The sequence below is a fragment of the Terrapene carolina genome, unplaced genomic scaffold (genome assembly GCF_002925995.2).
Source record: "Terrapene carolina triunguis isolate 2854851 unplaced genomic scaffold, T_m_triunguis-2.0 Scaffold42, whole genome shotgun sequence".
NCBI classification, from domain to species: Eukaryota; Metazoa; Chordata; order Testudines; family Emydidae; genus Terrapene; species Terrapene triunguis.
Window position 1 is genome coordinate 46,463,995 of NW_020664393.1, and position 7,712 is coordinate 46,471,706.

A 7,712-nucleotide genomic window follows, 5' to 3' on the forward strand; every position below is an offset into this window, starting at 1 on the left:
CAGCCCCTGGGTGCCTCTAAGAGGCAATACTTCCCCTCTCACAAGCACAGAGTCTGAGTGTAGCAAAAACTTTAATAAAAGGAGGGAATTAACTTGGCATTAATTTGGGAAAACACCGCAACTAGGGTTCAAAGGACCCACCCCCAAGTAAGCTGGGCAGTGTCCTTTTCCCCTCACAGTCCTAAGTCCAGCAACCCAAAAGTCCATTTAATGTGCCCGTGCCTTCTCTGTTCCCCACTCACAGCTGCTGTCCCTGGCAAGTGCCGCCCCAGAGTCCAGAGGTCCATCCACAGAATTCACCCCCCACGCTATGTGGAAGGCAGGGCAGGTAAGGAGGCACCTTACATGCTACACTGCTAGGGCCCTTGCTCATCGCCCCAATGGCCGATTGCCACGCCTCTGCGGGCTCTGCTCTGGCCCTCTCCACCAGCTTCTCTGCTGGCCGCTTGCTACCCCTCTCCACCAGGGTCCCTGCTGGCCGCATCTCTCTGCCAATCACGCTGCTGGCTGCTTGCCATGCCTCTCCACCAACCACCCTGCTGGCCGCTTGCCACACCTCTCCACCAGCCACCCTTCTGGCCACTGACCAAGATATCTTCAGGGCCCCCCCACACTTAACACAGCTCTCAGTGATTTCAGCTGTTAGTGGGGGAGTCTCACTGCTGGTGCACACTGGATAGTCTCTTGAAATAGAGACACTGTCCCAAAGTAGGTCTAATACTTAGACCTAGGTAGCAGTGATGTCAGCTCTGCAGCATGTAACAAGACTCTCAATTGAGTCTAAATTAGCTCTTTTATTATACCATGGAGAGAAGAAGGGTCAAATGGTGTCTAGAACTCTTAAACAGAGCACACCCACCAGGTACAAATACCTGTCCCCACCCTCTCTCAACTCATTGGGCTTTGGAACCCATGTCTCCTGCCTAGCAAGTGCCGTCAGTTGAGGGTGAGTCCCTCCATTGGAGTATGCTAGGTACAGTGCTGCTGCCCTCAGTTCACACAACAAGGATAACAACCTTTATTACTCCTGCCCCAATAACAAGGATACTGGGGATCCAACACCAGCCACATGTGATCATTTGGGCAAGCAATTCCACCACGCTGAGAACCTAGGCAGGGTCCATGCAAACAAGATCAACTTATGAAGTCTTTTTCCACAGCTCACCACTAGATGTCAGTGGAGAGCTCATCCAGACTCTGCTTATATCTGCATGCCTTTATTACTGAAAATATGTCAGCTGTTCAACGTTTCATATATCATAACTAGGAATTCCTGGACATCAGGGCAGTTCTAGCCTCTCTAGTGCACCTTTGAACACTTATCAATAGTCTTAAAATAAAGAGTAAATTAATCCTTCTTGCCTCGCTCATGTAAGTAGTCCCATTTGAGACTAGTCAAGTGAGTAAAGTGAGAGGGATTTAGTAACTGGTAAATATCTTGCTCATCTTTTAGATTCTGTGGTCATACATTGTATAAGCACATCTTAAAGAGTGCAGATATGAGCTAATAAGTTACAGGAACCAAAATGGCTGGTTTCAGAGACTATAACTACTAGATAGAACCCCTTACCTAACCTCAGCACCTCCTGCATGCTGCTGAACCGCTGATGGTGGTGGGCAAGAGGCACTGAGAAAGGAGGAGGACCTGATTGGTGGAGCCACTGGTGGGTGTGAGGCACTTGGGGGGAGGAGGAGGAGCAGCGACTAGTTAGTGCTGAGCACCCACTGTCTTTTTCCTGTGAGTGCTCCAGCCCCGGAGCACCCGCAGAGTCAGCACCTGTGCAACTACATGTAAACATATGCATGTAGGAACAAAGAATGTAGACTACTTACAGTATGGGAGATTCTATCCTGAGAAGCAGTGGCTTTGAAAGATTTTTGGGTCGTGGTGGATAATCAGCTGAACATGAGTTCCAAGCAGGGCCGGATTAAGACCTTTAGAGGCCCTAAGCACTGAAAAGATTATGGTGCCCCCCACCATATGTAATTCAAAATAAAAACAATACTACACCGTAAAATAAAATTTTATTTTTCTAAATGACACAAAACTTACATGTATGCTGAAATTAAAATAGCTTCTTTCTAAATTTGCTGATTGCAAAATTCTGGATAAGTTCATCGATGCTGACTCGACAAAGCACGTCCACTTCCATACACAATAGGGAAAGTGAATCAAGTCTGTCCTGACACATTGTTGTTCTCTGAGGATTTTTTATTCTTTTCAGTTGAGAAAAAGAGCATTCTGCGAATCAGTTAGTAATCATCAATGTTAGAAAAATACGTAGTGCGATCTCTACATTTGGAAATACACATTGTATTCCATCTTTAAATATTGTGTCATGAAGATCAATGTGACTGAATTTCATTTTTCCTGTTTCATTAAACTTTGCACGCATATAACAGTGGAACTGCCATACTTCTCCACAGAGATTCATGTTCAAGTCAACAGGGTATGAGTCAACTAGATTTTGGGAACTTTGTGAATATTGTTCGTCAGATAAGTCCATAACATTTAGAAAAGAAAATCTACTTGATACTTCTTTGTACACTTCACCTCTCCTCTTCATATGAGCTTCAAGTGTATCAATTATAGCATAGTAAGTAGATACGCAAAATTTGTCTCTAGGATTTAATGCTGTTTCTGTTGCATGATATCATTTGCTTGTTTTTTCCTGATTCGCTTGCGGGACTGGGCTTCTTTGTAGTTAGTATCAGGCAAGATATCTTTTGATATGTCTTCAAACCTTTCGAAATCATTCCTCAAAGTGTGTAAGTGATCTGCTAATGATTGACAGAGGTTTGCACATGTTTTCAAATCCAGTTCTTTTTCTTGGAGAGTTTGACTTGAGGGGTAAAAGTGTTGTAAAATTTCATTCCACATGGTCAACATGAATACAAACTCTAGTTCTTGCATCTTGTTTGCAATGTTTTCTGCCTCTCGTATAGTTTCTCCCTTTTGTGATTGGTCTTCAGCTATACTTTCTAATGCATCCACAATGTTTGAGTAGGACTCCAGAATTGCACTTGTTGCCACTGCATGTGCCTCCCAGCGAGTATTAGAAAGAGATTTCAGCACATGATCATTACCCAAATATGTTTTAAGAACTGCCCATCGGTGTGTTGAGGCAGAGAAAAATGTATAAAATAACTGGACTGTTGAGAAAAACCTTACTGCCACCTGACAACAATCAACAGCACTGCGGCCAACAAGACTGAGAGAGTGTGCAGCACATGGTATGAATATGGCATATTTTTTCTGTTCTAAAAGCTTCTTCTGCATTCCTTGATAATGCCCTGACATGTTGGCAGCGCTGTCATAAGATTGACCTCTGCACTTTGAGAGATCTATTTTGTAAACTTGGCACAGATAATGCAGTACAGTACTTGAATTGCCATTTCTTCACTAGTGTGGCTTTTCAAATTGAGGAATGTTATAAATCGTTCAACTGGTTTTCCATCTGTGGGAGACGCATATCTTAGTACAATACTCAATTGATCAATATGTGAAAGATCAGGTGTAGAGTTGACAGATAAACTGAAGTACCCAGCAGTACTTATTTCATGCACAATAGCTGAACGAACTTTGTCACTCATTAGACCAATGAGTTCATCACATATTGTCTTAGATAAGTATGATGGGTTACCTTTGCCAGCATTCCCATATTTTGAGATATCGCCTGCTAAAAATGGGTCAAACTCAGACACAAGCTCCAACAATCCCATGAAATTTCCATTCTGCAATGATCCAAAAGTGTCATTTGATCCCCGGAAAGGCAGACCACGTTCAGCTAATGTTTGAATAACAGCTATAACACGCTGCAACACATGTTGCCGTTTAATTTGTTCTTCCAATTTTTGTGTCAATCCAAAGCCCTGTCTTCGATTTAAATATGTCAACATTGAATCTCTGTGAGTAGTGCTATTTTCATGTTGTTCAATTAAAACAGTATTTTGCCAGTCACTAAATCCATCTACAGCAAACCGGGATGTTGAAGGTTTATATGCAAAAAGTTTGCAAACAAAAACAGTACACAGAACCTGTTGATGGTGAATACAGTAGCCATTCTCGAGTGTATTTCTCACCATTCGCTTTCATGCCAAAAATATTTTTTGTGGACAATATCTTGTTTGTTTGCCATTGGTAAAAGTCCGACGTGATTTCTCAAATGGCCCAGTGTGGTGTTGACAGTCATTTGGTCCACGATCTATCCAGTAAGCTCATCGGTACTGAAATCAACCCACATACCAGGATCTTTTCTCCTATTATTTACAGCATGAGCAGGTTCAGTCTCTGACACATCCACACCTTCTAGAACAATGTCTGTTTTACCACCAGGAGTAGGATGATCAGTTACAGTCTCTGATTTCCTTGCATTATTTCGATCTACGTTAGTAGGACGCCCCCCTGGTTTAGGTGGGGATAAGTAATAAAAAGAGAACAGAAAAATGGGGGAAGAGTGTGTAGTGGAGTGTAAGGAAGTCTAACAAAGTTCTGATTTTTCCCATGATGACTACTTCGATGCTTTTTTGAAATATCAAATATCAATTTTTTTCAAAAAAAAAAAATCTCATTTTTTTGGTGCCCCCTGCTTTGCTGGTGCCCTAAGCACATGCTTAGTCTGCCTATTGGGTAATCCGGCCATGGTTCCAAGTGTCATGCTATGGCCAAAAGTGCTAATGTGAATCTAGAATGCAAAAACAGGGGAATCTTGAGTAGGAGTAAAGACGTTATTTTACTTCTATATTTGGCACTGGTACAATTGCTGCTGGAATACTATGTCCAGTTCTGGTATCCATAATTCAGGAAGGATGTTGATAAATTGGAGAAAGTTCAGAGAAGAGTACTGAGAATGATAAAAGGGTTAGAAAGTATGCCTATAGTGATAGATTGAACTCTGAGTTCATTTAACTTAACAAAGAAAAGGTTAAAAGGTGACTTGATTAGTCTATAACTACCTACATGGAGAATAAATATTTTAATAGTGGGTTCTTCTGTCTAGAGGAGAAAGATGTAACTTCCAATGGCTGGAAGTTGAAGGTGGACAATTTCAGGCTGGAAATAAGGTGTAAATCTTTAATAGTGAGAGCAATTAACCTTTGCAACAATTTATCAAGGGTCATGGTGGATACTATCACTGGTGATTTTTAAATCCAGATTGAATGTTTTTCTAAAAAATATGCTCTAGGGATTATGGGGAAAGTTCTATGGCCTGTGTTATACAGGAAGCCAGACTAAATGATCCCAGTGGTCCCTTCTGGCTTTGAAAATTATGAATCTGAGGTAAGAATTTCCCAGTAATGGCCCACCTACGGTTTTCTTACTCCTTTGAAGTTGTTTACCCTCAGACTTCTTATCTATGGCCTTTGTTTTGTTTCCTTCTGGCTCTTCCTAATGGTTCCTTTTGATTTAACTCCATGTAGTTGGACAGAATAATAGAAAGCAGACAAAATAAGATATTCATAATAATAATAATAATAATAATTAATAATAATACAGGTATCTCATTTGTTCTCTGTAACAGGCTTTTGGAGAGGGGAAGAGAGTTTGGATTTGTACATTGAGGATGGGGATTCATCTCTGAAATGCCTACTTCCACCTCCCTTTTATTATTTTCAGTGGTTTCTGTGAGGTAACTGTGTTCAGTTTTGTTGTACTGTACACTACCATTGATCCAAATGGCATGAGGAACAGGTGTTCAGATAAACAGAAATACTGTTTTTGAGCTAGGGTCTAGATTTGGGCTGGGAGGCAGTAAAGGTTTGCGTACAGCCTGGAGTGGCAGAATGAAGTCATCCAGGAGCATTGCTTTACCTGATTGGCTGCTGTTGTTGCCATTCTGGGCCAAGAGCCAATGAATGACTCTGTGTGTCAGCTGCTCCTCTGCACATACCACCCACCCTGTGGATATCCTGGTGCCTAGGTTGCCTGCCCCAGGCTGTGGCTTGACATGGCTGGTGTCAGTGAGATCCTGCCCTGCTGGTCGCTGGGAGGGGCTGGGTGGCCTTGTGATGGGAGAGGAGTGGTGACTACAGATGCCTGTGTGGATAAAACTAATTATATGGGTTTCACTTAAAACTGGTTGCAAAGTTGCAGCCATGGAACCACATTGTGAGTTGATCTATTATTGCACTGGTGTAGCATAAATTACACATATTGCTCTGAGCTACTTCCTTCAGCTCTACATTTCCCTGGCGGGTGGATGCTGTGCACAGAGGGGATTTTTAGGGCTACATAGGGGGCACCCTGGGTTCAGATAACTAGGATTTAAGGGAATTCAGACAGATGGAATTGTGTGTGTTTTATAATATATCGTAAAGGCACTTAAAACCCTAGATAAATGCTTATTGTATTTATGTATTAAAATTGTAGATACAAAAGACAAATTTCTAACTGTAACATTCCATTTTTACTCTGAAATAACTCAGGTGTTGACTCTAATAGCCCACTAATGGAGCCCAATATGTTAGCAAACAGTTTAAGCCAAAAAATGAACCATGCTGAACACGATAGGCACTTCTTACATGTTTGTGGGTGAAATTTCTTTGCCATCAGACTTTAGAAACAGTTGGAAGGTAGCCAGTGCACTGTCTCTACTAATATGTCTATGAAGGGAAGAGCCAAATCTTGGATTCTCCTCTCAACTCTGCAGTTGATTTAGGGCATGGCTTTAAAAAAAATCCTCCAATTTTTATGAACAAGTTTTTGCACCCCTAATTATTCTTCTATCATTTGTATATGATTTTGTTCCTCTCTGATTTTCAGTCACAGTCAGGTAATAAGGTGGCTAAATTGTATCAACTGCAAGTACAATTAATTGTGGTAGCAAAAATGTGGGTGCAATTAACTATGGGCACAAAAAGGGGCCTTCTGGATTACAGATAGGTTTGAGGAATATTTAAAATCTTAACCTTTCTAAGGACCCAATCCTGCTAACATTTATACCAGAGTTACACACCTGATTACTCCCATTGAAGTCAGTGTTTGCTGGATCAGGGCCTAACTCATTTCTCCCCCACCCCCAGTTTTTGCTATAAGGATAATAATCCTTAACCACCCTGGCAAAATGTCCTGAGCTCTTTGGATGAAAAGAGCTAAATGAGCAATATCCTGAAAGGTTCTGAGTGCCTTTGGCTGCCACTGAGGTCAATGTAACTGAGGGTGCTCAGAATGCTGCAGGATGAGGCCCTGGAAATGCAAAGTATTATATCTTTATTATAAACAATCCAGAGATATTACAAAAAGAGGTAATTCAGTTTGTTACATTTACTGAAAGAAATCCATTTACTCTGTAAAATCACTTACATATATTGTGAGAAATGTATGGATTTTTTATTTATATTGGCACATCTTAACATTTCAGGGAACCTCAGTGGTGTTACCAAGTTAATATTTTCTTCGCATGAGAAAATTTCTTCCAGGCATATACCATATTTTAAATAGAAAATGTCACTGAGAATGAATATAAATATATTTTTTTTAAAAGGAGTAAGTCCTTAAGGCAGCGATATACTATGCATGAAGAACAATATGCATTTGGTATGTCAGGGTCACATCTCCATTGACTTCTGTAAGCCTCCAGAGCACTCTTCATCTCAAGCCAGTGTATGAGTCAATAACCTGTTACTGGATTGTACAGTGTTACTGAAATCAGTTATAACTCATATCTTACAGCATTTTCTTGACAGCCTAAGGCTGCCCTCTTGACATTGTC

General features: G+C 41.1%; 1 pseudogene; it reads right to left on the reverse strand.

Annotated features, from left to right (window-relative positions):
• Nucleotides 1-2,629: 2,629 nt before the first annotated feature.
• Nucleotides 2,630-4,086, reverse strand: LOC112126043 (annotated as a pseudogene).
• Between the last annotated feature and the right edge of the window lie 3,626 nt (nt 4,087-7,712).